We start from the raw sequence: 18,394 nt of genomic DNA on the forward strand, positions 1-18,394 counted from the left end.
TAACATAACAAAATTGGGCTGGCTGTAGGCACTTTAAATTGGTTCCAGGGGTACATGGGCAGCAGTGTATGGTCAGTGGAAGTCTAGTGGAAGGAGTGACGGCAGACAGTCTTCGAAGGCCTAACATAACAAAATTGGGCTGACTGTAGGCACTTTTAAATTGGTTCCAGGGTAACACGGCCAGCAGTGGCCTGGTCAGTGTAGTAGTTGTAGAAAGAAGGGACCGCAGACAGGCTTCGAAGGCCTAACATAACAAAAATGTCAAAACAATGGTATTGTCAGTGCCAGGCATTGAAGGATGTCAGCGCCTAGACTACACATTGGTGAAGCTGTGAGAGATAATTTTGCTAGTGGTAGAGCACTGTTTGAGCTGGGGGGGGGAACTGTCTTGTGGCCGGCGTTACAGGCACAGGGCCCCTCATATTACAACGGTGTGTCTGACGTTGGGTGCGCACCACCACCGCCAGAGACACTTTATTGTACTATGAGGGACCCAGTGGCAGTGCCGTCGACCAAAAGCGGCCACACCCACCTCTTCAGACAAACAGCACTCTCAAGGGTCCAAGCGCAAAGTGGCGATAGCACGGCCCCGTGTGGGGAGTTTGGCCATTTCGTGAGGTGGAAACATGTCGTATGCTGGACAATCAGGTGAAGAAAATTACGAGATTGGAAAAGTCATTCAGAATAGTCCACAGGCAAGACCTTTTCATAGGAAAGCTAGGTGTCAGCCGGGCAGGGTGGGGCAAAAGATTTTGAAATCCAGTTGTGGTTCATTTTAATGAAGGTTAGATCATCTACATTTTGGGTAGCCAGACGAGTCCTTTTTTCTGTTAGTATTGAACCTGCAGCACTGAATACTCTTTCTGATAGGACACTAGCTGCCGGGCAAGCAAGCTCCTGCAATGCATATTCTGCCAATTCTGGCCAGGTGTCTAATTTGGATGCCCAGTAATCAAATGGGAATGACGGTTGAGGGAGAACGTCGATAAGGGATGAAAAATAGTTTGTAACCATACTGGACAAATGTTGTCTCCTGTCACTTTGAATTGATGCTGCAGTACCTGTCCTGTCTGCGGTCATAGAAAAATCACTCCACAACCTGGTCAGAAAACCCCTCTGGCCAACGCCACTTCTGATTTCTGCCCCTCTAACACCTCTGGTCTGCTGGCCCCTGGAGCTCGTGTGAGAACGATCACGGGCGCTGTGTGCAGGGAATGCCAGAAGCAAACGGTCAACAAGAGTTGATTGTTTTGTTGCTAATATTAGTTCCAAGTTCTCATGTGGCATAATATTTTGCAATTTGCCTTTATAGCGAGGATCAAGGAGGCAGGCCAACCAGTAATCGTCATCGTTCATCATTTTTGTAATGCGTGTGTCCCTTTTGAGGATACGCAAGGCATAATCCGCCATGTGGGCCAAAGTTCCCGTTGTCAAATCTGCGGTTGTGCTTGGTTGAGGGGCAGTTGCAGGCAAATCTACGTCACTTGTGTCCCTCAAAAAACCAGAACCCGGCCTTGCCACGCCACCAATTTCCCGTGCCCCCGGGAAAGCTTCCTCATTAAAAATATACTCATCCCCATCATCCTCCTCATCCTCCACCTCCTCTTCGCCCGGTACCTCGTCATGTACACTGCCCTGACCAGACAATCGCTGACTGTCATCAAGGCTTTCCTCTTCCTCTGGTGCAGACGCCTGATCCTTTATGTGCGTCAAACTTTGCATCAGCAGACGCATTAGGGGGATGCTCATGCTTATTATGGCGTTGTCTGCACTAACCAGCCGTGTGCATTCCTCAAAACACTGAAGGACTTGACACATGTCTTGAATCTTCGACCACTGCACACCTGACAACTCCATGTCTGCCATCCTACTGCCTGCCCGTGTATGTGTATCCTCCCACAAAAACATAACAGCCCGCCTCTGTTCGCACAGTCTCTGAAGCATGTGCAGTGTTGAGTTCCACCTTGTTGCAACGTCTATGATTAGGCGATGCTGGGGAAGGTTCAAAGAACGCTGATAGGTCTGCATACGGCTGGAGTGTACAGGCGAACGGCGGATATGTGCGCAAAGTCCACGCACTTTGAGGAGCAGGTCGGATAACCCCGGATAACTTTTCAGGAAGCACTGCACCACCAGGTTTAAGGTGTGAGCCAGGCAAGGAATGTGTTTCAGTTGGGAAAGGGAGATGGCAGCCATGAAATTCCTTCCGTTATCACTCACTACCTTGCCTGCCTCAAGATCTACAGTGCCCAGCCACGACTGCGTTTCTTGCTGCAAGAACTCGGACAGAACTTCCGCGGTGTGTCTATTGTCGCCCAAACACTTCATAGCCAATACAGCCTGCTGACGTATGCCAGTAGCTGCCCCATAATGGGAGACCTGGTGTGCAACAGTGGCAGGTGCGGATGGAGTGTTTGTGCGACTGCGGTCTGTGGACGAGCTCTTGCTTCTGCAGGAGGACGAGGAGGAGGAGGAGGAGGAGGAGGGGGTGCGAACGGCTACAGACAACTGTTTACTAGACCGTGGGCTAGGCAGAACTGTCCCAAACTTGCTGTCCCCTGTGGACCCTGAATCCACCACATTTACCCAGTGTGCCGTGATGGACACGTAACGTCCCTGGCCATGCCTACTGGTCCATGCATCTGTTGTCAGGTGCACCTTTGTGCTCACAGATTGCCTGAGTGCATGGACGATGCGCTCTTTAACATGCTGGTGGAGGGCTGGGATGGCTTTTCTGGAAAAAAAAGTGTCGACTGGGTAGCTCGTAGCGTGGTACAGCGTAGTCCATCAGGTCTTTGAAAGCTTCGCTTTCAACTAACCGGTAGGGCATCATCTCTAACGAGATTAGTCTAGCTATGTGGGCGTTCAAACCCTGTGTACGCGGATGCGAGGCTAAGTATTTCCTTTTTCTAACCATAGTCTCATGTAGGGTGAGCTGGACTGGAGAGCTGGAGATCGTGGAACTAGCGGGGGTGCCGGTGGACATGGCAGACTGAGAGACGGTGGGAGATGGTATTGTTGCCGCCGGTGCCCTAGATGCAGTGTTTCCTACTACGAAACTGGTGATTCCCTGACCCTGACTGCTTTGGCCTGGCAAAGATACCTGCACAGATACAGCAGGTGGTGCGCTAAATGGTGGTCCTACACTGCCGGAAGGGATGTTGCGTTGATGACTAGCTTCATTGGCCGAGGGTGCAACAACCTTAAGGGACGTTTGGTAGTTAGTCCAAGCTTTCAAATGCATGGTGGTTAAATGTCTATGCATGCAACTAGTATTGAGACTTTTCAGATTCTGACCTCTGCTTAAGGAAGTAGAACATTTTTGACAGATGACTTTGCGCTGATCAATTGGATGTTGTTTAAAAAAATGCCAGACTGCACTCTTTCTAGCATCGGATACCTTTTCAGGCATTGCAGACTGAGCTTTAACCGGATGGCCACGCTGTCCTCCACCAGGTTTTGGCTTTGCCACGCGTTTTGGGCAAGATACGGGCCCGGCAGATGGAACCTGTGGCGATGTTGATGCCTGCTGCGGCCCCTCCTCCTCCTCTGCTTCAGAACTGCTGCCGCCTGCACCCTGTTCCCCCAATGGCTGCCAATCGGGGTCAAGAACTGGGTCATCTAATAACTCTTCTTGTACCTCCTGCGCAACTTCGTCTGTGTCACCGTGTCGTTCGGTGGTATAGCGTTCGTGATGGGGCAACATAGTCTCATCAGGGTCTGATTCTTGATCAGCACCCTGCGAGGGCAATGTTGTGGTCTGAGTCAAAGGACCAGCATAGTAGTCTGGCTGTGGCTGTGCGTCAGTGCACTCCATGTCAGATTCAATTTGTAATGGGCATGGACTGTTAACTGCTTCACTTTCTAAGCCAGGGACGGTATGTGTAAAGAGCTCCATGGAGTAACCCGTTGTGTCGCCTGCTGCATTCTTCTCTGTTGTTGTTTTTGCTGAAGAGGACAAGGAAGTGACTTGTCCCTGACCGTGAACATCCACTAACGACGCGCTGCTTTTACTTTTACCAGTTTCACGAGATGAGGCAAAAGAGCTAGAGGCTGAGTCAGCAAGATAAGCCAAAACTTGCTCTTGCTGCTCCGGCTTTAAAAGCGGTTTTCCTAATCCCAGAAAAGGGAGCGTTCGAGGCCTTGTGTAGCCGGACGACGAACCTGGCTCCACAGCTCCAGACTTAGGTGCAATATTTTTTCCCCCACGACCACCTGATGCTCCACCACTACCACTACCCTCATTACCAGCTGACAATGAACGCCCCCGGCCACGACCTCTTCCACTAGACTTCCTCATTGTTTTAAAAACGTAACCAAACTAACGTTATTTGTTGCAGTCACACAACTTACACGGTGAGCTATAACTTCAGTATGATTTAGCTACCCCTTTACAGGTTGGTGAGACCACAGCGAAAATCAGGCCCAATGTTACACACTCTTTTTTTGGTGGCTGCAAATTAGAGAGATGCCCCACACGCAGGACTGTCACTGAAGCACAAATGTTAATATTAATGTCACACTATTATTTTTTTTTTATTTTTATTTTTTTCAGGAACACTTTAGAAACCCCCCCCAAAAAAAAAAAAAGATTTTTGCAGGGAGAATTTAGAAAACAAATGTAACAAACTATATGTTTTCTATGGGCCACTGAGTGAGAGATGACGCACACAGGAATCAGGAGTGGCACACAAGCCCAGAGGCCAATATTTTTCTACCAATGATTGATGGAGTTATTTTCTCTGGTAGATTTTGGAACCCAAATCAAGGAAAAAAAATGTAGGCTTTCTATGGACCACAATTGGAGAGAGAGAGAGAGAGAGAGAGAGATGGCACACCCAGGAGTCAAGACTGGCACACAAGCAGAAAGGCCAATATTAATCTCCCACTGTTTTTTTTTTTTTTTTCAGGGAGACTTTAGAAAAAAAAATAATAAAAAAAATGTGATTTTATCAGGAAGAATTTAGAAACCAAATAAAATAAAATGATTTTTTCAGGGAGAATTTAGAAAACAAATAAAACCAAAAATAGGCGTTCTATGGCCCACTGACTGAGAGATGACGCACCCAGGAGTCAAGACTGGCACACAAGCAGAAAGGCCAATATTAATCTCCCACTGTTTTTTTTTTTTTTTTTCAGGGAGACTTTAGAAAAAAAAATAATAAAAAAAATGTGATTTTATCAGGAAGAATTTAGAAACCAAATAAAATAAAATGATTTTTTCAGGGAGAATTTAGAAAACAAATAAAACCAAAAATAGGCGTTCTATGGCCCACTGACTGAGAGATGACGCACCCAGGAGTCAAGACTGGCACACAAGCAGAAAGGCCAATATTAATCTCCCACTGTTTTTTTTTTTTTTTTCAGGGAGACTTTAGAAAAAAAAATAATTAAAAAAATGTGATTTTATCAGGAAGAATTTAGAAACCAAATAAAATAAAATGATTTTTTCAGGGAGAATTTAGAAAACAAATAAAACCAAAAATAGGCGTTCTATGGCCCACTGACTGAGAGAGAGAGAGAGAGAGATGGAACGCTTAGTACTGGCACACAAGCCCAAAGGGCAATATTAATCTCCCTTTTTTTTTCCAGGGAGAATTTCTAAAACCCAAAAAAAAAATAAAATAGGCTTTCTATGGCCCACTATTTGTGAGAGAGATGGGACGCTCAGGACTGGCACAGATGGCACGCTCAGGACTGGCACAGAAGCCCAGAGGCCAATATTAATCTCCCTTTTTTTCTGGGAGAATTTATAAAACCAAAAAAATATTTAAATAGGCTTTCTATGGCCCACTATTTGTGAGAGAGATGGCACGCTCAGGACTGGCACAGATGGCACGCTCACAACTGGCACACAAGCCCAGAGGCCAATATTAATCTCCCTTTTTTCAGGGAAAATTTATAAAACAAAAAAAAAAAAAAAATAGGCTTTCTATGGCCCACTATTTGTGAGAGAGATGGCACGCTCAGGGCTGGCACAGATGGCACACTCAGGACTGGCACACAAGCCCAGAGGCCAATATTAATCTCCCTTTTTTTCAGGGAGAAATTATAAAACCCCCCAAAAAAATAAAATAGGCTTTCTATGGCCCACTATTTGTGAGAGAGATGGGACGCTCAGGACTGGCACAGATGGCACGCTCAGGACTGGCACAGAAGCCCAGAGGCCAATATTAATCTCCCTTTTTTTCTGGGAGAATTTATAAAACCAAAAAAAAATTTAAATAGGCTTTCTATGGCCCACTATTTGTGAGAGAGATGGCACGCTCAGGACTGGCACAGATGGCACGCTCACAACTGGCACACAAGCCCAGAGGCCAATATTAATCTCCCTTTTTTCAGGGAAAATTTATAAAACAAAAAAAAAAATTAAATAGGCTTTCTATGGCCCACTATTTGTGAGAGAGATGGCACGCTCAGGGCTGGCACAGATGGCACGCTCAGGACTGGCACACAAGCCCAGAGGCCAATATTAATCTCCCTTTTTTTCAGGGAGAATTTATAAAACCAAAAAAAAAAATAAATAGGCTTTCTATGGCCCACTATTTGTGAGAGAGATGGCACGCTCAGGGCTGGCACAGATGGCACGCTCAGGACTGGCACACAAGCCCAGAGGCCAATATTAATCTCCCTTTTTTTCAGGGAGAATTTATAAAACCCCAAAAAAAAAAAAATAGGCTTTCTATGGCCCACTATTTGTGAGAGAGATGGCACACTCAGGACTGGCACACAAGCCCAAAGGCCAATATTAATCTCCCACTGTATTTTTATCAGGGAGAATTTATACACCCCACAAAAAAAAATACAGAAAAATGAAAAGGCTTTCTATGGCCCACTATGTGAGAGAGATGGCACACACAGGGATGGCACTCTAGCAGAAATGCCAAATTGCCAATCTTAATCTCCCACCAAAAAAAAAAAAAAACAGGGAATGTCCTACAATTACTATCTCCCTGCCTGCAGTAATCTCAGCCAGGTATGGCAGGCAGCTACTATCTCCCTGCCTGCAGTAATCTCAGCCAGGTATGGCAGGCAGCAATAAGGAGTGGACTGATGCACAAATGAAATAAAAAGTGTGGACAAACAAAAAAGATAGCTGTGCAGAAAGGAAGGAACAAGAGGATTTGTGCTTTGAAAAAAGCAGTTGGTTTGCACAGCGGCGTACACACAGCAATGCAGCTATCAGGGAGCCTTCTAGGGCAGCCCAATGAGCTACAGCGCTGAGGGGAAAAAAAAAAAAAAAAAAAACTTCCACTGTCCCTGCACACCGAGGGTGGTGTTGGACAGTGCAAATCGCTGCAGCACAAGCGGTTTTGTGGTTAATGGACCCTGCCTAACGCTATCCCTGCTTCTGACAAAGCGGCAGCAACCTCTCCCTAAGCTCAGATCAGCAGCAGTAAGATGGCGGTCGGCGGGAACGCCTCTTTATAGCCCCTGTGACGTCGCAGACAGCAAGCCAATCACTGCAATGCCCTTCTCTAAGATGGTGGGGACCAGGACCTATGTCATCACGCTGCCCACACTCTGCGTTTACCTTCATTGGCTGAGAAATGGCGCTTTTCGCGTCATTGAAACGCGACTTTGGCGCGAAAGTCGCGTACCGCATGGCCGACCCCGCACAGGGGTCGGATCGGGTTTCATGAAACCCCGACTTAGCCAAAAGTCGGCGACTTTTGAAAATGTTCGACCCGTTTCGCTCAACCCTAGTCACCGCTATTCCCCACGCAGGCGCAGTAACAGCTTTTGTGGCTGTTACTGTGCATGCGCGGGAATAGCGGAGACATGTATGTCACTTGTGCAGGTGCAGTTCATGGCCTTGCGGCCACAAACTGCGCCTGCGCATGTGACTGCCGTGGTGCCTTATGGGATTCGGGGACAGCGGCTAGAAGTCCCAACTGGCGATTATATATGGTGTGGTGACAGATTTATTGCGTAGGGTGTCTTGCATTGAAATCTGCTGCAATGACCCGGGTACTGCGTTCACCAGACATCAACACACTTTCTATCCGCTCCTCACGTGTTAACCTCTGCAACATGTCAATGGCTGTAAACAAAGAGAAACTTGTAAATAACTAATGAAAGAATAAAGTTACATTAAAACCAAGCGCATCATTGTTTTTCTTGTGAAATTCTCAATAAGTTTGAGGTGTCACATGACCCTCTTCCCATTGGAAAAAATAAAGTTGGATCCAAAATGGCCAACTTCAAAATGGCCGCCATGGTCACCACCCATCTTGAAAAGTTTTCCACCTCCCATATACTAATGTGCCACAAACAGGAAGTTGATATCATCAACCATTCCCATTTGAATTAGGCTGCCGTCACACTAGCAGTATTGGTCAGTATTTTACATCAGTATTTGTAGCCAAAACCAGGAGTGGAACAATCAGAGGAAAAGTATAATAGAAACATATGCTCCACTTCTGTATTTATCACCCACTCCTGGTTTTGGCTGTGAAATACTGATGTAAAATACTGACCAAATACTGCTAGTGTGACGGCAGCTTTAGGAATATCCATATACCGTACATGGTCCACTCTGTAAATCACATATTGACAATTATTCACCAGTGTGCTTCCTTATAATAATGTCACCCCCCCCATTATATTTCCTTATAATGATGACCCCGTCATTTATTGTAATAACGCTCCTGAGCAGGGACATACTTAAAAATTAAGGGGCATCATAGCAGAAGTCCTATCACAGCGCATAGCGCATAACTGGAGTCACAGAAAAGCATACCTCCTGATTCTTAACCCCTTCCGTACTATTACTGCGGAGGTCGGGTCCCCTGCTTTGATGTGGGCTCCGGCGCTGAGCCCACCTCAAAGCCGGGACATGTCAGCTGTTTTGAACAGCTGACATGTGCCCGCAATAGCGGCGGGTGAAAACGCGATTCACCTGCCGTTATTAACCAGTTAAATGCCGCTGTCAAATGCTGACAGCGGCATTTAACCGGTGCTTCCAGCTGCGCGGCCGGAAATGATCGCATCGCCGACCCCGTCACATGATCGGGGGTCGGCGATGCGTCAGGATGGTAACCATAGAGGTCCTTGAGACCTCTATAGTTACTGATGCCGGCCTGCTGTGAGTGCCATCCTGTGGTCGGTGCTCATAGCAAGCCTGCATTTCAGCTACATAGGAGCGATCTGATGGTCACTGCTATGTAGCTGAGCTGATCCAGTTGTGCCAGCTTCTAGCCTCCCAAGGAGGCTATTGAAGCATGGCAAAGGTAAAAAAAAATGTTTTAAAAAATATGAAAAAAAAAATTAAAAAAATGTAAACGTTTAAATCACCCCCCTTTTGCCCCATTCAAAATGAAACAATAAAAAAAAAATCAAACATGCCAAATATGTATATCACTGCGTTCAGAATCGCCCATTCTATCAATAAAAAAGGATTAACCTGATCGCTGAACGACGTAGCGAGAAAAAAATTAGAAATCCCAGAATTTTTTGGTCGTCGCGACATTGAATTCAAATGTAATAACGGGCGATCAAAAGAACGTATCTGCACCAAAATGGTATCATTAAAAACGCCAGCTCGGCACGCAAAAAATAAACCCTCACCCGACCCTAGATCATGAAAAATGGAGACGCTACGGGTATTGGAAAATTGCGCAATTTGTTTGTTTTTTTAAGCAAAGTTTGGAATTTTTTTAACCACTTAGATAAAACGTAACCTAGACATGTTTGTTGTCTATGAACTCATAATGACCTGGAGAATCATAATGTTAGGTCAGTTTTAGCATTTCGTGAACCTAGCAAAAAAGCCAAACAAAAAACAGGTGTGGAATTGCACTTTTTTTTGCAATTTCACCGCACTTGGAATTTTTTTCCCGTTTTCTTGTGCACGACATGCTAAAACCAATAATGTTGTTGAAAAGTGCAACTTTTCCTGCAAAAAACAAGCCCTCACATGGCCATATTGATGGAAAAATAAAAAAAGTTATGGCTCTGGGAAGGAGGGGAGCGAAAAATGAGAACGCAAAAACGGAAAAGGGCAAGGCGGTGAAGGGGTTAAACACAGGATATATATTGTGGCACTTAGGCTGGTTTCACATTTGCTGATGGAGGGCTGCGTATGTCCTCCGTGAAGCTCTGCCCACCGCCGCACCTCCTCCTGTCAGCTCCGCCTACGTCGGCATGTGGCGTGCGCACCCTATCTTTACCATTAGGTATGCAGGCCATGCTGATGTATGCGGATGCCTCCGCATGCGTCGTTTTGACGATGCGGCGACCTGCTCCGAACGCAGCGAGTTACAATTTGGTGCGGTCGCCGCACCGTCAAAGCCACGCATGCAGAGGCATCCGCATACATCGGCATGGCCTGCGTACCTAATGGTAAAGATAGGGTACACACGCCGCATGTCGATGTAGGCGGAGCTGACCGGAGGAGGTGTGGCGGTGGGCAGAGCTTCACGGAGGACGTACGCAGCCCTCCATCCGCAAATGTGAAACCAGCCTTACACAGTTATTTTCCCCTACTGAAGCCCCTTAGTGTTTTCACTACAAGCGCTACAAGGATAGGGGAACGGCCCGGTGGTGTGGTTATCTACATGCTGAAGTTCATACATGAGCTAAGTAACCCTTTGTTATCTGAATACACTCCTGATGAACTTCTTTATATCAGAAGGGGAGAAACGCGTTGAGTTGAAAGGGATTTAAAAACGCATGGATTTTGTATAAAGATATTATGGGATTTTAACCTCTTGGTCTGTACCGGTGTTGTTAAAAATAATAAGGTTATTAATGAATAGGGCAAAATATGGCTATTGAGGCATTCATTGTCAATATAATGCTGTAGCACGGTAATGAAATACCAGAAGTGAATATGGAGTATGTCTGACACTACAACAGATACACTTCCCTATCTGTAGACACCCTTATTATATGTGGAGACAGACCATAGGTATTTATACGTGTACAGTCCTAGGTTTGAGTTTCTACCTGCCATTATCATATTTAAGCTGGCCAGAAACAGAGAATGATAAATGAAGGGAGCAAAGGGACACAGATCACCAAGTCAGTCCAGTACCCTAGATCTAGTTAGATAGTTACACTGATTTTTTTGTCCCTTCAAGTTATCCACATTCATACATAGTATATGTGATATTTTTCTGTCCTTGTCCTATTAGGGCGTAGTAGGGATAGCAGGGATAGCCGGCGAGGAGCGGGGGCGCCACGGCGTAGGGTGAATAGGGTGCCAACCTCCGCAGGTAGGTAGGGGGCATATAGAAATCGTAGGGCTTGGCACTGTTCCGGCCTTTCCTATAGTACGCTTGTATTAACTGGTGATGGTTTCTTGTCAAGTGCACACGTATGTTTTTAATATTATGAATAAAGGTTAGATTTTATGTTTATTTTGGAAATCGTTTGGGGATTTCTTCTGTGAATTTACCCTTAGTGTTTTCACCAACTATGATACCTCTTCCTTGGCCCCCATAGAATATAGTGCCCCAAAAAATGCCCCCACACAGAATGATGGCCCCACAAACCCTACTAAAAGTATGATCTGCCCCATAGACTCCCACATAATATGAACCCCTCCATAGCATAATGGTCACCATAGCCTCCTACACAGTATGATGGTCACCTCACCATTGTCCCCCATACAGTATTATGGTCACCACAGCCCCCACACTGTATGAAATCCAAAGCCCTCAATATAGTATGATGTCTTACACAGCCCTCCATACAGTATGATGTCCACGACTGCCCTCCATACAGTATGATCTCCACAGCTCCCAATTTAATATGATATCCACCAGAGAGCCCAATACAGTATGATGGTCACCTCCGTCCCAGTACAGTATGATGTTCACAATAACCCCCACATAGTATGATGTCTGACACAGACCCCATATAGAATAGTGTGAAATATGAATGGTATAAAAAATAAACTAAAATAAATACCAAAAATCGCCTTTTTTCCTTATTTGTGTTACAAAATATTGTTTTATAAATGGCCCAGTAATTGATTTCCACCTCTAAAAATTTTACAAAAAAAAAAAAGCAATTTGTCCCTCATAAAATAAAGTCTCACATCGCAAATTGATTGGTCCATAATACTGATCAGACCAGGTCATTGAGGGCTTGTAAATATCCATATTCTGTGGACAACATATCATTTACTGGGTATCGATGGCTATAATTAGGACATTCCTCAAGGGCGAAATTACTACTGCATTTACAGCTTTTGTGCAACAATCAATTATACAATTCATTCCACTTTATTTTCCAATTCTGCATGTCTGAACATGTGTAGCAGAGATTGAATAGCAAAGCATGCCATAATATTTGGCCATGTGACACCACAGCCACCATCCCCTTCCTATCTCCCATTAACTCATTCCCCCATTTAAACCCTTGCCCCATTAACTCCATTTAAACCCAATTAACCTGTTACTGATGCATGATACATGTATGAAGTAGGCTCAGGAGATAGCCCACCATGTCTCTGCATCTGTTATACAGCCAGCATCTAAATTACAGCAGCAAGCGGAGCTAGCTCCGATTGTCTCTGTTTAAGCATTTAAATTGCGCTGTCAGTTACTAATAGTAACATTTATATGGCTGGATTGTGGGTGGTTATGCCTTGAGGAGACTCTTGTTGCTGCTATCTGGGTCCTTCAGAAGAGAGCGTCATTTTTTCTATACACTGCAATACTGTAGTATGTGCTGTGTATAGAGCAAATAATCTATATAATCTAAACTATTGCAGCATCAAATTCTCTAAAGGGACTGAAAAATAAAGCATAAAAAAACGTTTTTTAATATCTAAAATAAATCTAAATATGATAATCAACAATAAGCCTATTTGTTATTGCCACATTCGTAAAAGTTGGATGAAGTAAAAATAAAATCTTTTTTTTGGTTGCACCTCTAACCTAAAAAATGCAATGAAAGGCAATCAAAACTTTGGAAATACCCTAAAAATTTTAGCAATAAAAGTATCAGCTCCATACAAAAAAACAAGCCCACACACAACTCCAGTTAGCAAATCCAAGGGAAGGAAAAAACAGAAATGCACTCACCGGTCTCTTGTGCGATAGTCCTTTATTCAGAACATGTGCAGGCAGACTTGGGGAGAACGTGGATGGAGCGCCCCCAGACGCAGGGCCGCGGGTTTCTCGGTACCGGTCCGCTCTGTCTGGCTCTAGGGTTGTCACGGTGGCTGGACCCGGTCCGTGACCCTGCTAAGGGGCGTCCAATGAAAGGGGTGATGAAAGTCGGCCAAGGTTTCGTGACGCCACCTGTGGTATTCGGTCAAGGTGACCGACGCTGCTTGGGGACCACTGGGGTGGCGTTATGGCAGTTAGATGGTATTCCTTCCCACAGGCGAAGTATATCCCCAGGGCTTCCCAGTAGTGTAGGTGGCGATGATATGAGGCGCGGCTAATAACGAGGACACAGGGTTGCAGTCTCTTTACCTTTTACTGAAGGCTTCGGGATCCGCAATCCAGAGCACTGCTAACAGGGCTGGCTGAGACCGGCTGGTCTGAAGGCACATCCAGAGTTCCCTTTGCAGGTGGAAATCAGTGCCTACCACTAGCGCCTGTGTGTTGTAGTTCTTCCCTGTTGAGTATTCGGGATAGTCCTCACAACTTTCGTATTCGTTCTGTTATGACCTGGTGGTTAGGAGCACCCGGAATGACCTGATAGATAAACCTCATACAGGACGAGCTCTGGGATGTGGGAGCTCTGCTGACCGCAAGCCCTAATCCTATCACACGCACTAAAAATAGCCGTGGAGCGCTCCTGACGCTCCCTAGGCGCCTCGTCACAGCCTAAGAACTATCTAGCCCTAGAGATAGAAAATAAAGCCTACCTTGCCTCAGAGAAATTCCCCAAAGGTAAAGGAAGCTCCCCACATATATTGACTGTGAGTAAAGATGGAAGTCACAAACGCAGAGATGAAACAGGTTTCAGCAAAGGGAGGCCAGACTTACTAAATAGACAGAGGATAGGAAAGGTAACTTTGCGATCAGCACAAAAACCTACAAAAGACCACGCAGAGTGTGCAAAAAAGACCTCCGCACCGACTCACGGTACGGAGGGGCCACTCTGCATCCTAGAGCTTCCAGCTAGCAAGGCAAAATCATGATAACCAGGTGGACAAGAAAACAATGAACAAATAATGACTATCAGGAACTTAGCTTCTGCAGGAGAAGGCAGGTCACCAGAGAGATCCAGGAGCGAACTGAACCAATGCAAAAACATTGACAGCTGGCGTGGAGTAACGATCTGAGAGGAGTTAAATAGAGCAGCCAACCAAAGGATAACCCACGTCACCTGTGTAAGGAACCTCAGAAGCAGCAGCTTCACTCATAGCCACCAGAGGGAGCCCATAGACAGAACTCGCCGAAGTACCATTCACGACCACAGGAGGGAGTTTGACAACAGAATTCACAACAGTACCCCCCCTTGAGGAGGGGTCACCGAACCCTCACCAGAGCCCCCAGGCCGATCAGGATGAGCCAAATGAAAGGCACGAACAAGATCGGCAGCATGAACATCAGAGGCAAAAACCCAGTGATTATCTTCCTGACCATAACCCTTCCACTTGACCAGGTACTGGAGTTTCCGTCTCGAAACACGAGAATCCAAAATCTTCTCCACCACATACTCCAAATCCCCCTCGACCAACACCGGGGCAGGAGGATCAACGGAGGGAACCATAGGCGCCACGTATCTCTGCAACAACCACCTATGGAACACATTATGGATGGCAAAAGAAGCTGGAAGGTCCAAACGAAATGACACAGGATTAAGAACTTCAGAAATCTTATATGGCCCAATGAAATGAGGCTTAAATTTAGGAGAGGAAACCTTCATAGGAATGTGACGAGATGACAACCAAACCAAATCCCCAACACGAAGTCGGGGACCAACACAACGCCGGCGGTTAGCGAAAAGTTGAGCCTTCTCCTGGGACAATGTCAAATTGTCCACCACATGAGTCCAAATCTGCTGCAACCTGTCCACCACCGCATCCACACCGGGACAGTCCGAAGGCTCATCCTGCCCTGAAGAGAAACGAGGATGGAAACCAGAATTACAGAAAAAAGGAGAAACTAAAGTAGCCGAGCTGGCCCGATTATTAAGGGCGAACTCAGCCAAAGGCAAGAAGGACACCCAATCATCCTGATCAGCAGAAACAAAGCATCTCAGATATGTCTTCAAAGTCTGATTAGTTCGTTCGGTTTGGCCATTAGTCTGAGGATGGAAAGCCGAAGAAAAAGACAAATCAATGCCCATCTTAGCGCAAAAGGACCGCCAAAACCTCGAAACAAACTGGGAACCTCTGTCCGAGACGATGTTCTCTGGAATGCCATGCAAACGAACCACATGCTGGAAATACAATGGCACCAAATCAGAGGAGGAAGGCAATTTAGATAAGGGTACCAAATGGACCATCTTAGAGAAGCGATCACAAACCACCCAAATGACCGACATCTTTTGAGAAACAGGGAGATCAGAATTAAAATCCATGGAAATATGCGTCCAGGGCCTCTTCGGGATCGGCAAGGGCAAAAGCAACCCACTGGCACGAGAACAGCAGGGTTTAGCCCGAGCACAAGTCCCACAGGACTGCACAAAAGAACGCACATCCCGTGACAAAGAAGGACACCAAAAGGATCTAGCCACCAAATCTCTGGTACCAAAGATTCCAGGATGACCAGCCAACACCGAACAATGAACCTCAGAGATAACTCTACTAGTCCATCTATCAGGGACAAACAGTTTCTCCGTAGGACAACAGTCAGGTGTATCAGCCTGAAACTTCTGCAGCACCCGCCGCAAATCAGGGGAGATGGCAGACAAAATTACCCCTTCTTTAAGAATACCCGCCGGCTCCGGAACACCCGGAGAGTCAGGCACAAAACTCCTTGACAGGGCGTCAGCCTTCACATTCTTAGATCCCGGAAGGTATGAAACCACAAAATCAAAACGGGAGAAAAAGAGCGACCATCGAGCCTGTCTAGGATTCAACCATTTGGCAGACTCGAGATAAGTCAAATTCTTGTGATCCGTCAAGACCACCACGCGATGTTTAGGTCCTTCAAGCCAATGTCGCCACTCCTCGAATGCCCACTTCATGGCCAACAACTCCCGATTGCCCACATCATAATTGCGCTCAGCAGGCGAGAATTTTCTAGAAAAGAAGGCACAGGGTTTCATCACTGAGCCATCAGAACTTCTTTGCGACAAAACAGCCCCTGCTCCAATTTCAGAAGCATCAACCTCAACCTGAAAAGGGAGCGAAACATCTGGCTGGCACAACACAGGGGCAGAAGCAAAACGACGCTTCAATTCCTGAAAAGCCTCTACAGCTGCAGAGGACCAATTGACCACATCAGCACCTTTCTTGGTCAAATCAGTCAACGGTTTAGCAATACTGGAAAAATTAGCGATGAAGCGACGATAAAAATTAGCAAAGCCCAGGAATTTCTGCAAGCTCTTCACAGATGTCGGCTGAGTCCAATCGTGAATGGCCTGAACTTTAACAGGGTCCATCTCGATAGTAGAAGGGGAAAAAATGAAACCCAAAAATGAAACCTTCTGAACTCCAAAGAGACACTTTGACCCCTTCACAAACAAGGAATTCGCACGAAGGACTTGGAACACCATTCTGACCTGCTTCACATGAGACTCCCAATCATCCGAAAACACCAAAATGTCATCCAAGTATACAATCATGAATCTATCCAGGTACTCTCGGAAGATGTCATGCATAAAGGACTGAAACACAGATGGAGCATTAGAAAGCCCGAATGGCATAACCAGGTACTCAAAATGGCCCTCGGGCGTATTAAATGCCGTTTTCCATTCATCACCCTGTTTAATTCGCACAAGATTATACGAACCACGAAGATCTATCTTGGTGAACCAACTAGCCCCCTTAATCCGACCAAATAAATCAGACAGCAGCGGCAAAGGATACTGAAATTTGACTGTGAACTTATTAAGAAGGCGGTAATCAATACAAGGTCTCAATGAACCATCCTTCTTGGCCACAAAAAAGAACCCTGATCCCAATGGTGACGACGACGGACGAATATGACCCTTCTCCAAGGATTCCTTTATATAACTCCGCATAGCGGCGTGCTCTGGTACAGATAAATTAAACAGATGACCCTTAGGAAACTTACTACCAGGAATCAAATTAATAGCACAGTCGCATTCCCTATGAGGAGGTAGGGCACCAGATTTGGGCTCTTCAAATACATCCCGGTAATCTGATAAAAACTCAGGGACTTCAGAAGGAGTGGAGGGCGAAATTGACAGCAATGGAACATCACCATGTACCCCCTGACAACCCCAGCTGGACACAGACATAGATTTCCAATCCAACACTGGATTATGGACCTGTAGCCATGGCAACCCCAAAACGACCACATCATGCAGATTATGCAACACCAAAAAGCGAATATCCTCCTGATGTGCAGGAGCCATGCACATGGTCAATTGAGTCCAGTACTGAGGTTTATTCTTGGCCAAAGGCGTAGCATCAATTCCTCTCAATGGAATAGGACACTGCAAGGGCTCCAAGAAAAAACCACAGCGCCTGGCAAACTCCAAGTCCATCAAATTCAGGGCAGCGCCTGAATCCACAAATGCCATTACAGAATAGGACGACAGAGAGCAAATCAGAGTAACGGACAAAAGAAATTTAGACTGTACCGTACCAATGGTGGCAGACCTAGCGAACCGCTTAGTGCGCTTAGGGCAGTCGGAGATAGCATGAGTGGATTCACCACAGTAAAAACATAGCCCATTCCGACGTCTGTGTTCTTGCCGTTCAGCTCTGGTCAAAGTCCTATCACACTGCATAGGCTCAGGCCTATGCTCAGAGAATACCGCCAGATGGTGCACAGCTTTGCGCTCACGCATGCGCCGATCGATCTGAATGGCCAAAGACATAGACTCATTCAGACCAGCAGGCGTGGGAAATCCCACCATGACATCCTTAAGGGCTTCAGAAAGACCCTTTCTGAAAATTGCCGCCAGGGCACATTCATTCCACTGAGTAAGCACAGACCACTTCCTAAACTTCTGACAGTACACCTCCGCTTCATCCTGACCCTGACACAAAGCCAGCAAGATTTTCTCTGCCTGATCCACTGAATTTGGTTCATCATAAAGCAATCCAAGTGCCAGAAAAAACGCATAAACATCACGCAATGCAGGATCTCCTGGCGCAAGGGAAAATGCCCAGTCTTGAGGGTCAGCACACAACAAAGAAATAATGATTTTTACCTGTTGAACGGGGTCCCCAGAGGAGCGGGGTTTCAAAGCTAGAAACAGTTTACAATTATTTTTGAAATTCAAGAACCTAGATCTATCCCCAGAAAATAAGTCAGGAATAGGAATTCTAGGCTCTAACATA

General features: G+C 46.0%; 1 protein-coding gene across 3 annotated transcripts in view; it reads left to right on the forward strand.

The window, feature by feature from the left end:
* The window catches only part of LOC138642931 (carbonic anhydrase 13-like), a 158,263-nt gene that overhangs the window by 75,272 nt on the left and 64,597 nt on the right, over positions 1 to 18,394 (forward strand). The window lies entirely within an intron of this gene.

Source organism: Ranitomeya imitator, chromosome 6 (assembly GCF_032444005.1).
Source record: "Ranitomeya imitator isolate aRanImi1 chromosome 6, aRanImi1.pri, whole genome shotgun sequence".
NCBI classification, from domain to species: Eukaryota; Metazoa; Chordata; class Amphibia; order Anura; family Dendrobatidae; genus Ranitomeya; species Ranitomeya imitator.